Source organism: Pan troglodytes, chromosome 1 (genome assembly GCF_028858775.2).
Source record: "Pan troglodytes isolate AG18354 chromosome 1, NHGRI_mPanTro3-v2.0_pri, whole genome shotgun sequence".
Classification (NCBI taxonomy): domain Eukaryota; kingdom Metazoa; phylum Chordata; class Mammalia; order Primates; family Hominidae; genus Pan; species Pan troglodytes.
In genome coordinates this window covers 162,009,286-162,026,905 of record NC_072398.2, presented here as the reverse complement: position 1 = coordinate 162,026,905, position 17,620 = coordinate 162,009,286, and positions in this window count along the sequence as shown.

Sequence of the window (17,620 nt, the reverse complement as noted above, 5' to 3'; positions counted from 1 at the left end):
GCCCATATAGCCAAGATAATCCTAAGCAAAAAGAATAAAGCTGGAGGCATCATGCTACCTGACTTCAACTATACTAGAAGACTACAGTAACCAAAACAGCATGGTACTGGTACCAGAACTGAACAGATACCTCAGAAATAACACCACACATCTACAACCATCTGATCTTCAACAAGCCTGACAAAAACAAGCAATGGGGAAAGGATTCCCTATTTAATAAATGGTGCAGGGAAAACTAGCTAGCCATATGCAGAAAACAGAAACTGGACCCCTTCCTTACACCTTATACAAAAATTAACTCAAGATGGATTAAAGTCTTAAACATAAAACCCAAAACCATAAAAACCCTAGAGGAAAACCTGGGCCATACCATTCAGGACATAGCCATGGATAAAGACTTCATGATGAAAACACCAAAAGTAATTGCAACAAAAGCCAAAATTGACAAATGGGATCTAATCAAACTAAGGAGCTTCTGCACAGCAAAAGAAACTATCATCAGAGTGAACAGGCAACCTAAAGAATAGGAGAAAATTTTTGCAATCTGTCCATCTGACAAAGGTCTAATATCTGAATCTACAAAGAACTTAAATATACAAGAAAAAAGCAAACAGTCCCATCAAAAAGTGGGTTAAAGATATGAACAGACACTTCTCAAAGGAAGAGATTTATGCAGCCAGCAAACATGTGAAAGAAAGTTCATCATCACTGGTCATTAGAGAAAAGCAAATCAAAACCGCAATGAGATACCATCTCACACCAGTTATAGTAGCAATCATTAAAAAGTCAGGAAATGACAGATGCTAGTGAGGCTGTGGAGAAATAGGAAAGCTTTTACACTGTTGGTGGGAGTATAAATTAGTTCATTGTCATGGAAGACAGTGTGACAATTCCTCAAGATCTAGAACCAGAAATACCATTTGACCCAGCAATCCCATTACTGGAATATATGCCTAAAGGATTATAAATCATTCTACTATAAAAACACATGCACACGTATATTTATTGCAACACTATTCACAGTAGCAAAGACTTGGAACCAACACAAATGATAGAATGGATAAAGAAAATGTGTCACATATACACCATGTAATACTATGCAGCTATGAAAAAGAATGAGTTCATGTCCTTTCCAGGTACATGGATGAAGCTGGAAACCATCATTCTCAGCAAACTAACACAGGAACAGAGAACCAAACACTTCATGTTCTCACTCATACGTGGAAGTTGCACAATGAGAACACATGGACACAGAGAGGGGAACATCACATACTGGGGCCTGTTGGGGGTGGGGGGCAAGGGGAGGGAGAGCATTAAGACAAATACCTAATGCAAGCAAGACTTAAAACCTAGATGATGGGTTGATAGGTGTAGCAAACCACCATGGTACATGTATACCTATGTAACGAACCTGCATGTTCTGCACATGTATCCCAGAACTTAAAGTAAAATTAAAAAAAAAAAGCAACTCTGTGTACATCCCTGCCCTTGCTTAAAACCCTCTAATGGTCTTACCATCTTTTAATTTAAACACCAAGCCCTTCTGCATGGGATAAAATTATCTATCTAATAGAGACCATATGAACTGCCCAACCTCATCTCCACTCTGTACTGGCTGTGAAGAAACGTCCTGCAGCTTCAGTCATGCACTCCTTGACCTCATGCTGCCCCTTAAGCTGGTTGTACCCCTGATGTGGCTTTAGCCTCTCCTCACAGTTGCCTAACTCCAGCTGTCTTTTCTACATTACCACTAGGTATAAAATATCTTCTATGTGGTCAACTCTCTACAAGATACTGAAATCACTTAATCCTCCAGGATTCAGAGTCACACCTTCTTGAAGCCTACCCTTCCCTGTCTGTGACCTTGTGGACTCCTCCTGTTAGCTTTCCTTTACTAGAGTAACTGCAACCAGCTGAGGTCATTGTCAGTTGACTTCTCTGTCTTTACTACAAAGTGAGATCTTTGAATAGAAAGGTAGTGTATTACCTTTGTCTGTATCTTCACAAACTAACACTGCACCAGGCATGTGGAAAGGATTCAGACAATTACATAAATGAATAAATATTGTTAAGAAAATTAGAACCCCCCATAATAACATTAGTACTAATAACTATTATTTACTGAACCAGAAGCTGTGTTAAGTATTTTATATGCATGGCTTTACTTAATACTCTCAGTGACTACCTAAGGTAAAAATTTTTATTACCACCATTTCAGAAATGAGGAAACAGAGGTTAGAAATGGTAGGTAACTTGCCCAAGCTAGTGATGAGGCTAGCATTTACATTCAAACCTGGGTGAGTCTGACTGTAGAGTCCACAGTCTTAAACACTAGGCAGTCCTGCCTCTCAGATGTCCCCTAAGATTGTCATCATCTTCCCTAAGCTACACCTCCTAGTCTTTCCCTAGTGGGTTAAGCACACTTGTCACGTCTGGCTGCTCAGGAAAACTCAACAGGGCCAAAGAAAACATCTCTGTTGAGAGATTCAGGGCTTATGCAAATATCCAGACTACGAGGAAGGCCTGTGGTTTTCTTTCATGCCCTGTTTGTAATAAATAAGCCACAGCAATATGCTTAGGTCGTTAACAGAGATAGATGAAGCCAACCAAACCATCACTCTGCACTTGCCCAAATGGAATTGCTGTTCTGTTCATGAGGCTGCTCCATTTGTGGAGCAGGGTTGTGAAGGGATTCCATGGCCATTATGTGCTTCAAGAGAATGACCACACAGGGGAGGAGAAATGGGGTGTAGGAGAAGCCTCCAAAGGAATTTTTGGGGAAAGCCCTTACCAAAGAAGGAAAATGAGGGACTGGCTGGTACAGAGTCAAGTGTGTGATCTGCCTGCAAGTCTTTGTACCCCTGAGATATCAGTGTCCTCCTCTGTAAAATGGTCTTGGGGTGTCCACAGTGTTTTCTGATACACACTAATTCTGTGGTATGTTAAAAGGCATTAAAGGGTAAAAATAACTTCCTTTTTAAAACAAATGGGGAAATGTCTGTTTAGACAAGGTTTGCTGTTTTTGTTTTTGTGTGTTTTTTACTGCAGGATTTTTCAGGGCCTTTAAAGGCTACTATAATTATTAATCTCCCAGAGATGATAAACTTGAAAGCATTTCCCAACTTGATCACCAAAAGACTTTTCAAAGAGTCTATTATGGGATACAGTTTCCCAGGAGATTGCTCAGGAGAATGCTACACTATTTGCTGTCTGGGTGTGATTTGTCTGAAGGAAAGCTTGGCTGCCACTTCTTTTTGTAAAGAGATCTTGGGATGGAGTGGCAAAGCTGATTCATCTTATTGGGGGGTATAGAGAAGGACACACACAGATGTGCTTTTTTGGTTAAAAGTTCTTTGCACATCTGTGTCCCCAAAACTTCTCCACTTACTTGTTAGTACCTAAAATCCTGTCAGAGACAAATTGACTTTACATTGTGCTTTGAGAAATAGAGTTTATGCCTACACTGAACACACATTGCACCACACGTTTTACATAAATTTTATATGAATTATCTCATTTCATTTTCACGGGACTCCCACAACAATGGTTGTGCATACTGTGTAGTAGATGACATTCATATTCTTGCCTGAAATATACACATTATTGTTCCTAGTGAAATGGTAAATTGAGGTCTAAGGAGCTTAAGTATCAAGAAAAGTAATAAACATAGGAACTGGTATATAAACCTAAGTCTCTTTCTACTGAAGTACCAAGGATAATTTTAATTCTTCTCCAGTCAATTTTTTACTTTTTAAAATCAGGCTGACCTCAACAAGTAGTAATTTACAAATTTGAACCTTAGTACAAATTCAGAATTCAACTTTATCTTGGCCATTCAAAGAAAAATGAAGGTTGTTGAAGTATATGATAATTTTGATTAATTATCTATTTCTGCATAATAAACCACCAGAAAACTTAGAGGCTTGAAGTGATTTATTTTCCCATAGTACTTCTAATAATCTCACTTGGGGTCGTTCATATGGCAGCAGTCACCTGACGGTTCAGTTGCAGCCAGGAGGCCTAGCACAGCCTTGCTTTCATAACTGATGATGGTTGCTGGCACACAACAGGAACCTCCCCCCATCCCTAGACCCCAGTACCCAGCAGACAACTGTGGGATTCTTCACATGATGATGACAACATGCTCGGGCTTCTTGAGACTTAGACTTATAGACTCTTACACCATCACTTCCCCTAAATTCTGTTACTAAAAGCAAGTCACAAATCCAGTTCAGATATAAGGCGCAGGAAATAGATTCTCATTCTTGATGGTAGGAACAACGAAATCATACTGCAGAGGGCCTACAGACATGAATTATTGCTGTAATCTTTGCAAACACTTGACCACCATTTTAGCAGACACCTCGTAGAACATCCGTTTAGTCAATGTTCCATTTTCTGGGAATCTATCTTCCATTTTCTGGGAGTCTACCTCCTTGTTAATGCAATAGAGTTAATCCTAGTCCCCTAATAAGAGCTAATTAGACAAGAGATAGACCCCTACCTCAGAAGGGGTCAATGCATTGCCAGAATTGATTCAACCAGATTATTTCCTAAGAATTTTAAATTCTGAAGCAAAGAAATAAGTTAGTGAATCAATAGTACTGAAATCAAAAGCCATTAGATGCAGCCATTTTTTCTCCAAAAGATATCCAGTTCATTTGTTCATTGAAAAATATTTAGCCATATCCATTATGTGCTTGGCACTGTAATAGGCACTTGGCTCACTCAACTGAGAAAGAATAATAAAAGCATATGCACAAGGATAAGAGACTAAACTCCATACGTTTCCAAAGAGACAGAGGCTCTGGTTCCAGAACCTGATGATGTCTGGTTATTTATCCTTCCCTTGTTTGCTCCAAATTGCCTCTGGAACTGAACAATAAAAACTCTTATTTTCCTTAAGCTGGTAGAAATGGCTTCTATTACTTGTATCTAAATGAGTCCGGATATAGTATTCCATTGAGAGAAACTGCCAATTACTTTCTGTATTGGCAGAGAGACTATAACACTGAACCTAATGGTCTGCTATACCTGGAACTTTTAAGAATTAGTACCTGGGTGGTATGGTCATTTGAATTTGTTGACAGCAGGACCTGAAACTGTCAGGCAGATTCTTCTTTATTTTTATACAGCAAGATGTTTCCAAATGTAGTAAATCTCTGACTTGCTTACTGGGCATAAAATGACTCAGGAGGAATAAGCCTATCTTTCTGATAATACTTATTTATTCCGCTTTCCACTGATTATTCTTTGAGTGCTTATTGTGTGCCAGGCACCATTCTAGGCACTTAAAAAACATCAACAAACCAAATTGACAAAAGTTCCTGTTCTTACAGAGCTTACAGGTTAGCACATTCTTCCCTAGTTATAAAGAAAATGAAAAAAATAAAAGCATAGATGTCATTTTTAATTCTCTTGGTCTGTTTAGAAAGAGATATTTTCTAAAATTAGTATTTTCTAGAATAGATATTTTCTTATTGAGAAATCCAATGGTCAATAACATTATCTAGTCCTTAAACATTGTAGAATGTACAAGTGCAGTAGAAAATGAAAAGGAGCAACAACAAAGATATTAAACAGGATCCAGTGATGTTGATATATTAAATGTTTCTGTGAAATAATTCCCTCATTCTCTTGCAAGATTGAGTGTATATTTCTGGCTGGAGAAATGCTGAGCTGCCCTCTGCATTGAGATAGAACTGGTGAGGTCAGGGGATAATAGATAATAGAGCAGAATTCAGAGCACTGCAATTCATCTATTGTATGAATGCTAAGAGCTTGATTTCATTCTCATTAGTCCTGGGTAGTCTATGTTTTTCCTTTGGCAAAGTATAATATTGTTAATACAGATTTCAATCAGTTGCTTCTTCTGTCTATTGGGAGAAAAAGTCTATTTAGCTTTTAAAGTATTTTTTAAAATTAATACTCAAATATTTCTTGAGTTGCTTTTATACAGGAGAAGCTTTGACTTTTAAAAAAATGTGGCTTCTTTTATAATAGTCAAGCTGTTGCTTCTCAGATGGCTGGCTTTGAATTTCTACTCTAGGAGTTCAAACATTAATATATTTCCTAAACAATCTACATGCTAGCTAATATACTCACAAAATAATATTTACTAAATCAATTTTCAAAACAAACTTTTACCCCAGAATGCTGCAAATGCCTCTACAACAGGGGGATATGGGAGAGGATAGATCTATGATACATAGGTAGAGATACAGAAATATATTGATAGAGATATAGCACTTTTGATACTCATACTGTATTTGCTATTGGAAATCATTATCCTCCTGGTGGACCCTGTGAAGGCTTAATCAGAACAGTTGAAGTTGTGCCTATGTTTGATACCATTTCTTTTTGCTCAGCCCATAGAAACATGCCTGCACAGTTGGCCTGGTCCATTAAAGACATTATACAGAAAAAGGCTTCATGTACCAACTACTCTATAAAAAGAGAGGTGACCTAGCATAGAAACTGTGAATACAGGTCTTGAAGATAAACAGACAGGTTTCGATTCAAGCTTGGTCACTTACTGGCCACGTGACCTTGAACAAATTGCTTAGCGTCTCTAAACCTTGAGCTTTCTCATCTATTATGAGGACACCCTTATCCCATCTAGTTCATATTCATATATGTGTGTGTGTGTGTAAATAAAATAATACACAATGGCACCGAATAAGGCATTGTTATCACTACTGCAAGATGATAGAACAATAGTAGGGGTAAGGAAATATAAGCGAGTAGAACATAGATTTATGGAATCTCAAAGCAGAAACAAACTTTACCAATAAGTAAGATCTTCTATGTTTTTCATTTTATAAACCCTGAGTCAGAGGCCCAGGGAAGTTAAGTGACTCACCGTGAGTGACCAAGCAAGCTGACAGAGCCAAGAGTTGTACAATGAGAGGTAAGATGCTTTGTAACTGTTCTTTTCTTTCCTTTTCTCTCTCATAATAAGAAGGCAATGTCTGTGATCATTATAGTCATATTACCTGAGTAGCTTTAGCAGTAACTTCAATCCAAGGAGTTACCTGGGACTCCACCACTTAAATGTAGATTTTTCAAAAAGAGGAAACTTTTGTATCATCAGGATAAAAGGGAGCCCAGTGCTTGAAGAACAGATTGTATCCCTGAGTCTATTAACTCTCTTTGTATGCTTCAAAAGAAAATTCTTTTGGGCAGATTAGAAGTTGGTATTGTAAAAGGTAATAAATACATAAATTTTCATGCTCAACAGTCAGGGCTTGAGCAGGCTTGTCTACAATGCAGCCCACACCATCCAGAGCTTTCCCCCAGCTTCCCAGCTCTTGTGCACTACTCATGGCTCTGAGCAACAGAGGAGGGCAGCGCTTATTGTTCAAGATACAAATTCGTCAGCTGAGGGGGCTGTTCTAAGTGGAAATGTACACTCTTCCCTCCTACCATATATCTCCCCCCTGAAGATGCCACATAGGATGTGAGGAGCTTGGAGGGCGGTGGCGGAAGAAGCCACTTGCACTGCATTATGCGGGCACTTGACGCTCCCTGCTGGACCATGATGCTGAGCTCCCTGGGCTGAGGCATCTGTACCTTATAAATAGATCCTTTAAGAATCTGCATCTATAACTTTCCCAGGTGATGCTGCCCTGCTAACCTGGAAAGAAACAGTGATACAGAAATAATAATTGGAATAGCAGCTAGAAATGCCATAGTGATCAGCTATTTAGTTCCATGGGCATGTTCTTTCATGGGCTCTGACAGGGAAATGTTTATTTAGTTTCTTCTAGATTGCTAGGCCAGGTTATTTTCAGAGGGAATTCAAAAAAGAAAATAATTTTTTAGTAAGATAAAAGCTAATTGCTTATAATTAAGTTCAATAAAGACATCCTCCATAATTTATTAAAACTTATTTATTCTATTTAAGGTCTTTAATGTTTTATACATGCCTGCTGAATGAAACAACAGAAGGCTATTTTACAAAGTAAGATTCAAATAACTAGGGAATGATTTGTGCTTTCTAAGCCCTAAGTTTTCAATCTGGGTTCTTGGAAAAGGAAGAAAATGAATGTAGATTATTTGTTTCTGGAACAACACATTTTATTTGTCTTCATTCTTGCCTTGAAAAATATTCATGAGTTTAAGTTGCAGAGGCCAAATGATGCTTCTTAAATATTATTCATAATATTCTGAGCTGAAACATAATGAGACAGGATATATTTGAATGTGTGCCCTGATCCCACCCACATTGACTAACATCATCTCCTGAAACGGAATAGCTGTGAATGGCCATAGACAGATTTCTTGTTGGTCCTATTCTCCCCTTTACTTTGTCCCTATGTTCCCCTTATCACTTAGAATACCTTAGCTAAAGCACTTTTATTTGCGGTCAGTTGAGCCTTTTGTGACTCAGTTTGTAGCCAGGGGAAGGTATATTTTCTTACTGCCATTTCCTATTGATGTATAAAATTAAGGTAACTTGTTATCTTTAAATCTCAAGCCTGGATATTCTTGTTAGTGCTGTGGATCATGGAGTAGCTAAGGAGACAAAGCACTCCCACCCCTCTGGATAAGAATCAGCAACCTCTTCTCCAATCTGTTTTGTTACATGCGTTGCCATGGTGTTGGAAGGCAGTGGCCTAGATAAAGCATCGCAGTACTGTGGTTCAGAGAAAAGCTTTGTGAAATATCTTCTCTCTCAGTCAGCCTTAGACTTAGCTAGAGTCTTCATCTAACTTCTGTGATCTGATGGATGCAGTATCTACGTCATCAATAGAGTCTAAAATGATCTTTGCTTAAGTTCTTCTAAAAAGTTCTTATAATGATCTTCTAAAAAGATCATTAAGTCTCCTTAATGATCTTTGCTGTCTTTACATTTCCGAAGGTCCCCAAAGTGCCTTTGTGCCTATCTTTCTGTTTCTCTCTTCTCTGTTTCTCCCCTCTTTCCCTCCTCTCTTTCTTTCTCTCTTTTACACTTATTTATTGAGTACCACGTACAGTACTGTGCGACAGGGGACTGCTTCCTCGTAACACGACCCTGTTACAAGATATTATTTTTCCCTTCTTAACACATATTGCACCTGAAGCTTTGGGCAGTTGAGTGCTTTAGTGCTGTAATAGGGTTACACTGCCTGGAAGTTTTGCAGAGCCAGGTTTCAAGTCAAGTTCTCTCTGACATCAGAGCCGCTGTACTTTTCATCATATCCAGAACTTTCAGGTCTAAAGTGATCCGTTGGCTGCAGGTACCCCTAAGGCTCTCCAAGTAGCTGACTTGTTACTAATTTGTAGATCTCAGGATCTCCTTATTGGTGAGGGAATTAATAGTAAAATCTAAAAAGAACAAGTACCTGAGGTGGCTGAGGGGATCCTATAGGAATCGACTGCTTGCACCTAAAAGCAGAGTGTGTAATTCAACTCTGCAGCAAATCATCTTAATTTTATAAGACTTACTCAGAGAATGCTAATTAAAAATTCAGATTCTTGATCCTGTAGCCTGTCTTTATGATTTACTAGAACAGAAATGGAGCCCAGGAATCTGAATTTTTAGCAGTTTCCCTGGGTGATCCTATGCAAGTGTTCTGGGGACCATACTTTAGTATGCACTGCTGGAAGGCAGTGTTATCAAAGTGGAGAAGATTGAAATAGCCTGGGAAGCTTTCAAATAATATAGATTTCCAAGCCTTACCCTGCACCAATGGAATTAGAATCTTTGCAACAGGCAAAAATGGACCCTGAGATTCTGTACTTTTTTAAAGTTCCCCAGGTGATTTTGAAATAACCAGTCTTATCACTATCATTTGGTAAATGTTTTCAACTACTTTCCCATCCATATGTCATTAGCGTCAGACTCTTGGTTCTATATCTGCAATCCTGATACCTCCTTCCAGGCCTTTGACTGTACCACCTCTTCCCCTTCTCCCCCGCTCCTCTTTCTAAGGGGTTAGAATACACTTAAAGCCAGACTGCCATTTTGAAAAAATATTCCCCTAGGAGACAAGCACATTTCAAGCACCATTCTGAGCTGAATTCTTGATTTCACCAAAATAATAATAATAATAATAATAATAACAAGCTGTTTTAAAATGATGAAAAAACATGGTTTAGTGAAACTATTGAGAATTCCATAAAATTTATCCTACATGACTAAGCAGTAGCAGCTTTTTGTATTCAGTTTAACCCACATGGAAAATGTTAAATCACCATATTAACAACACAATCTAGCAGTTAAATAGCATGACAGTTACCATGGAAATGTGCCAAACACAGGTGGGCTGGCAATGTGTGTAGGGGGTTTTGGAGGGGGGATGCATTGTAGATTAGAATTGCTATGCCTGTTTTTATATTTAAATTACTTATACAGTCAACGGATTTTAAAGAAATGCAGCTGGACTTTCTAAATTATGATCTTCCGCCTCTTTACCTTGTCAAACTGTTAGAGGGAATTATTTAATTGCTATAAACGCAAACTTTTTCTTTTGGTGAAAACGTGGTTATTTCTTCCTTCAGCTAGAATCTCTGATTCTCTTAATACACACACTTCTGGGTGTAGTAGTAATAATAATAATAATTATCAAAAATGTAAAATCCAAGTGCATTCTATATCCTGAAAGACACTAGATAAATGGAAGCTTACCTACCTCTCTGATGTCGCCTTGTACAGCCACTTGTTTTATCCTTATCATAACCCTATGATATAGATCCTATTCTTATTTTTTCCTGTTTCATAGATAAATAGAAAACTTAGTAGAATAAGAGCTAGAAAGCAAGCCTAGCCTTTTGGATGCCAAAGCCTATAACACTGTACTGCTTCATGACCAAAGATCTTACAGATTTAAACAGCAACAATGAAACCGATTGTTAAACTTGTTAAAGGAGACTTGCTACCCACACATTTAGATTCTTTACCCACACTGGTTTGGCCAACTCCTGGTGGCACATTTGTGAGTCTGCATCATAATCACTCATGGAGATTATTAAAAATAACAGTGCCTGGCTCTACCCCAGACCCGTGGAATCAGATTTCCAGGGGTGAGTTGTGAGGAGATACAGAGCTCAAGTAAAGGTAGTCTTAAGGCATTCTAGGTTATTCTGATGCACATGGGTTGAGAATGACTGTTGAATTATAAAATAGCTTATTTTACACATGAGACATTTGTGATGTTTAGTGCTGTTATGGCAGGACTAAGAAAGAAGTTTCATAAAGTCACTTCCATGTTTAATTTGTCTTTTTATCATCAGTGCCTAGTCCATTGTCAGGTCAATAATAGCACTACTCGCCAGGTGTGGTGGCTCACGCCTGTAATCCCAACACTTTGGGAGGCCGAGGCAGGTGGATCACCTGAGTTCAGGAGTTTGAGACCAGCCTGACCAACATGGTGAAACCCCGTCTCTACAAAAATACAAAAATTAACAGGGCATGATGGCAGGTGCCTGTAATCCCAGCTATGCAGGAGGCTGAGCAGGGATAAACTCTTAAGCCCGGGAGGCAGAGGTTTCAGTGAGCCGAGATCGCACCATTGCACTCCAGCCTGGGCAACAGAGCAAAACTCTATCTCAAAACAAAACAAAACAAAACAAAACAAAACAAAACAAAACATAACACTGCTATTGCTTCTATTCATATTAACAATTAATATTCAAAATAATGATAGTAAATACTGAGTTAAACTGATTTCTCTGGATTAGACATTGTGCAAAATTATGCATACTATCTTGTTTAATCTTGCAAGCAACCTATGGAGGTAGGTACCAAAATTATCTTGTGCATTTTTCAGATAAGGCAATTGAGGGTCACCCAGGCTAAGTTATTTGCACTCAGTCCCATATTAAATGTGTAAAGCAGATGTTCTTCTTATTTTAACTCTAGTCTTAACCTCTACACAGTATTTCTTCTCAAAGATATTTATCTAATGCTTTTGGAAGGAAGGAACTGGCAATAAGGAAAGAAAGAAGAAATAACAGATGAATGCAAGGAAGAAAGAGAGGAAGTGAGAGAGGGAGGTGAACCATAATGGAGGGAAAAGGAAGGGAAGGTGGAGGTAAGAAGAGTATTTGTGCTATGAAAAGAGAAATACAAGTCAACCCTGAAGTCAACTCACACCTGCTTTTCTTCAGAAAGTGAGACTCTGTTGTCACTTGCCAGCAATACGTCTTATGTCTGTCACCTGTGGGGCTCCTGTCTTCCAGGAGTTATTGAAATGGCCATCTCTTCTCTCCCAAAGGAAAAGTGCCAATATGGGACAGTGATATTCAAGTACATTCTTAGGTTATGGTGTTTGGGGGATAGAATTTTTGGTATACTGAACAAAGGGATTAAAAAGGTCAGTTTTATGTAGGGACTTTCTTTGCTGGGGAGGGAAGGTCTCATCCCCAAGAATTATTTCTTTATTTTCCCTTCCCAGAGTTTTTACATGGAAGTATGAAATATTACCTTCCTACTATATAATTAATAGAAAAAATAAACAGAGCCCGGATTATACTATTATGATAAGGTGTAGGGGAATGGGAAAAGGATTCAGCCAAGTGCCCCAGATTTTAGGTTTTACTCTGAGTTTTCTTTCTCCGGTTTTATCTTCTATTGTCTCTTCTCATCACTGGAGTGATAATGTTTAGAGGCCCAAGATTAGGCTGTGTTTCTGGGGTAAGGTAGCAAGGGGCCACAGTCTTCCTTTGATCTGGGCCTCTCATATCTGCCCACTGTAAGCCAAAGTTGTTCCTGTTTAGCTCAACAGTGCCGTAGTTTTCATACAGGGTTAGAGACCAATGTCCCACAGGGTAATAAAATGCTTGCATTTGGTTGGAGTGTACCTTCTATGTATCTTACGCTGGGATCTGAATGAGCAACATATGGCTATTCAAAAAATTCATGGATCCTGGGTCCTAGTCAAATGTCACCTCTTCATGAATAACAGAGCCCTCCTTTCTCAGAGCCCGCAGTGAAGAGAGTACTACTTAACTTAGCAGTTCCTAACACCAGTGAATACCAAAGTCTCCTGTCGCTAAAGAACAATTTCTTTTGTAAGGGTTGTAGCAGGTTTCCAGGCAGGGCTTCACCTGCTTGAATTGGGAAACCTTTTCCAAGCCCCAAGTCTCTCGCATTGTGAAAAATGCTGCTTCTATTTTTCTTTAATTAAAAAAAAAAACAGAGCAGAAAAGTACATTGTATGAGAGCACAACCTTCAGTCAGACACACCCAGGTTTCATTCATGAAAATTACTCAATATGAATTTGGATTTTCTGTAAATCTATTTCCTTATCTCTATATCATGGATAATAACAATGACCATATAGGTATTTTGTTATGATTAAATGCAACACTCTTGCATTGGTCTTTGTTTATTTTATATTGTGTTCTTTCCCCCAAGTCTCACATCTTTGGCCTCAAAAGTATTAAAATGATGCAGGTCATGTTCTCTGGGAAGCCAACCCTGAGATGTAGTTTAGTGTGCAGTATGTTCAGATGGGAGAGTTCTTGGGACCAAGTCCCATGAAAGAAAAGGAAGGAAGTAGGACTGAGCAAAGGAGAAGGCTGAGCGGTCTTAGCTGATCCCACAGGAAGATCTGATCTGAATTGACTGTCAGAAGTATCCTGTATTAGGCCAAAATGACTATGCCTTTTTACCTGTGCCTCAACAGTCATTGGATGTTGCTGCCTGAGGAGCCCATTACCTTAGATGAAGTGGCTCTCTGTAGCTGAGGCAACTGGCAGCTGGAATGTGCCTGGTGGCAGCACCCCCTATAACTGAGCAACAAGTGCTCCTTGAAGAGGGTTTTGGGTGGGTCATCCCTGTGTCCCCCACACCATGCCCCTGACACATGATGCTTAATGATAACTAGCTTATGGTTTCCTATGTTCCAAGCAATGTGTCATAAATTTGGATACATCTATCTATCTATCTATCTATCTATCTATCTATCTATCATCTATCATCTATCCATCCTGAGCACACATAACTAAATTGCCCAACATCAACCATCTGGTAAATGAGAGTGTGGCCTTTAAAGCAACACAATCTAGCTGCAGTGCTCCTACTCTTAAACTCTGCTCTACTCCATCTTGCAGTGACCTGGGTATTTAAAGAGATCTGCTGGTCCTGTCAGACATAGCTGTGTGTTTCTAGTACAGTGGTTCTCAAACTTTGATCCCCAGGTTAGCATCATCAGCATCAGCGGAAATTTGTTAGAAATGCGAATCTTCTGGCCTTACCTAGACCCAGAATCAGATATTTTCGGAGCAAGACTCACAATCTATGTTTTGAGAGGTCCTCTAAGGGAGTCTGCTGCACCCTCAACCTTGAGAAACATTGCAATAATATATAGGGACAACAACAGCAAAAATAACCTAGCACATTCTAAGGGTCTTTCTATTCAATCTTCTTTTCAGCTACCCTCTCCCTTACCTCTCCCATGGAACTCTGATCCTTCCTGGCCAATGGTTCCAGCTGCTGAAATCTTCCCCTGCTGGATTTCACATTAGAAATGGACAACTCTTTATTCCATCATGTTGCCATCACTCCCTCTTAGCCTCAAGGATGGTGTTCCATTAGTTTTTTTATTTATAATTTGATGTTGCCCCAAGGCAAGAGTGGCAACCCAAACCATGTATGATGGTTTTGTTGGCAGGCCAAAGAGCACTGAGTTGAAATCTCAGGCCCATGACTAACTAAAAGTATGTCCTTGACCAATCTCAAATTGATCTTTGTTTCAATGTTTTTTTTTTTTTTTTTTTTTTTTTTTTTTGAGACAGTCTCTCTCTGTTGCCCCAGGCTGGAGTGCCGTGGTGCCATCTCGGCTCACTGCAAGCTCCGCCTCCCAGGTTCATGCCATTCTCCAGCCTCAGCCTCCCAAGTAGCTGGGACTACAGGCACCCGCCACCACCCCTGGCTAATTTTTTTTTTTTGTATTTTTTTTTAGTAGAAATGGGGTTTCACCGTGATCTTGATCTCTTGACCTCTTGATCCGCCTGCCTCAGCCTCCCAAAGTGCTGGGATAACAGGCGTGAGCCAACCATGCCCAGCTTGTTTCAATGTTTTTATCTGCAAAACTGGGAGTAAAAATACCTGCCTCAGAGGGCTGCTTTGCATATTTAATTAGATCATTAATCTCTATATTCCCCGAGTTTCTAACACATAAAATATGCTCTATGAGAGACTTGTTTAAAACTTACATGGAAGACCCTTTCCCTCTTCCTGCTGAGATATCTTTGAAAAGCCAACTGGACTTAAGAATTAGCACCATTTAAATATATGATATATTCATTCTAAGTACAGCATTCTACTCATTTATCCTTCTTAACCTCACCAAGAAAAGCATTTATTAAAATATTTTACATTTTTTCTAAAGAAAGTCCGAGTAAAATGCCAGAAACATACTCAAGTGGATTTGTTCAATCTGAATATATGTGTGTACACACACACACACACACACACACACATTTAAGCAGTTGTAAAAAACCTTCATATAATGATGTTATGAGTCTGTAGAAACAGAAAGGTATGATACTTTTCCTCATCTATCATAAGGGTCACGACTAACACTCCTATAACAAAAGACATGTTAACAAGAGAAAAGCATGACAAATTTATTTCATCGAAGTTCCATATGGCATTAACGAAAAGCCAAAGACCCGGGGGAAAATGTCTATTTTTATGCTTTGATTCAATGAAGAATGGATAGCCATGTAGAAAGGTGACTGGACCAAAAGGGTATGACCTAATGATAACAGACTGGGGTGGGGAACCCAGAAGACCTCTTCATTTATGTTCTCCTTGGCCTCCCTGTGCCACATTCCTTCCTCCTGGGTATAGGGTAGGAGCCCTCTGGAATGAAGGTCTTATGACCTATGGTCAGACAAGTTAGGTCAGAGAGTTTCTTTGTGGCCATCTACACAGAGAGATGGGGAAAGGTTAAAATTATATTTCTATGTTTTATGCCTTGCTTTAGGAGAAAGGGGTTCTAGTTTCTATGATCCACCTTGGAAAGGAGAAATTCTGGTTTCTATGACTTGCTTCTGGGGAGAAAAGGGGGCAGGAGACAGGAAGGCAGGAAAAGATCAGAGACACTTTGCTTCTGAGGCTGCTTCTGATACTTCCCAGCCTCCTTTAGTTCAAAGTACTCAGCATGCCAAAGCATCATACTTTAGGATGGTACTTTTTGACCCTAAAAAGTCCAATATCAATTACATGAGTTAAATATAGACTTTTCCATTTTAGTGATGACAAACCACCATTGATAGTGGTTTAACTATCTTCCCAATATTATGCAGTTAACAAAGGGCAGAACCAGAATTGGAGCTCAGAATCCCAGTATAGTTTTCTTTCCATTATACATCCCTATCTCAAAGAATTCTGATTAGCTCTCAAATTATTTTTTTTTAAACTGAGAAAGATATCTAGGTGTTGATGATAGATAAGGACAGTACCCAGATAATGACATTCACCTTTTCTAATTAGAGCATTACTGAAGATTTCTCTTTGGATAGATGTTGGGAACCTTGCAGAGGAAAATTTTGTGATCAGCAGGGCCCAAAAATCCTGTAATGTGAAAGAAGCTGGAAAGTTATTAAAATACCAAGGGATTATGATTTAAACTTAACCTAAGGAGCCTGTGAAAGGAGAGAAGAATGAATATCTCCTGGAGTGAGGCCCATTAACAACTTATGAAGCGCTAACTGTGGAATAGGACACAGTTAGGAACTAAGAGCTTTCTAGAGGTTGACCTTGAAAACCCAACCAGTCTCCACAGGGGTCTTGATCTACAGAAGTCCTGGCTGAGCTGCAGTTTCCTAGGCATTAACTCACATAAGAGTGACCAGAGCAGTAGTAGTTCTTAACCTTGGCTGCATGTTAGGATCATCTGGGGAGATTTTTAAAATTCTGATGCCCGGGCCACACCTAGACTAATTAAATCAGGATTGCTAAAGGTGGGACGCAGTCATTAATATTTTTTAAAACTCCTTATGTGATGATAGTGCATAGCTCAAGTAGAGAACCACTCTTCTGGAAGCTAAAATGTTTTTCTCTTTTTTTTTCTTCTGTTCCTTTGTATTTTTTGCCTTCCTTTCTTTCTCTATTTCTCCTTCCTTCCCATCCTTCTTCCCATTCTTTCTTAAAAACAGGTTTGAGAATTTATTACACAGAAGCCATGACTATAAAGATATATAAGATGTGATTTCTGTGCCTCTCTTATTTTTATGCAGTTTTGTAGCAAATCTATGCAAATTTAGAGATTTAAATTGCACTTATATATTAACTAATAGTTCTGTAGTTCAGAAGTCTATCACAGCATGAGTGGGCTCCCTGCTCAGGGTATTGGAAGGCTGCAATGAAAGCGTCAGCCAGGCTCAGTTCTCATCTTGAGGTGCTAGGAAAAAAATCCACTTCCAGGCTCATTCAGGCTGTTGGCTGGATTCAGTCTCTCAGGTTGAAGTATTGATCTTTTTGATCTCAGTTTTTTTGCTATCTGTCAGGAAGGGGCTTCCCTCAGCACCTAAATGCCACCCACATTTCTTGCTATTTGATATCCTCCATCTCCTAGCCAGCAATGGTGCAATGAATCCTTCATGCTTCAAATCTATGATTTCAACTTCTGTGACCAGCTGGGCAAAAGTCTTTGCTTTTAAAGAGTTGAAATGATTAGGTCA